At 38.0% G+C, this 229-nt stretch overlaps 1 protein-coding gene across 1 annotated transcript in view; it reads left to right on the forward strand.

Annotated features, from left to right (window-relative positions):
* The window catches only part of LOC119594377 (procollagen-lysine,2-oxoglutarate 5-dioxygenase 1-like), a 46,541-nt gene that overhangs the window by 33,178 nt on the left and 13,134 nt on the right, over nt 1–229 (forward strand).

Raw genomic sequence — 229 nt, forward strand, 5'->3', positions numbered from 1 at the left:
GAAGGAGGAAGGAGGAATGGGTAAAGGAGAGGAAGGAGGAAAATGAGGATGAGGAGGAGGAAAATGAGGATAAGGGGTAGGGAAATGAGCAGGAAGAAAATGAAAATGAAAAGGAGAAGGAAAATGAAGAGAATGAAAAGCAAAATGACTGGAAGAAGGAAAATGAAATTGAGGAGAAGGAAAAAGTAGTGGAAGGTGGAACTGAAAAAAAAACACATATCTTTTATTT

The sequence above is a fragment of the Penaeus monodon genome, chromosome 33, assembly GCF_015228065.2.
Source record: "Penaeus monodon isolate SGIC_2016 chromosome 33, NSTDA_Pmon_1, whole genome shotgun sequence".
In the NCBI taxonomy this organism is placed as follows: Eukaryota; Metazoa; Arthropoda; class Malacostraca; order Decapoda; family Penaeidae; genus Penaeus; species Penaeus monodon.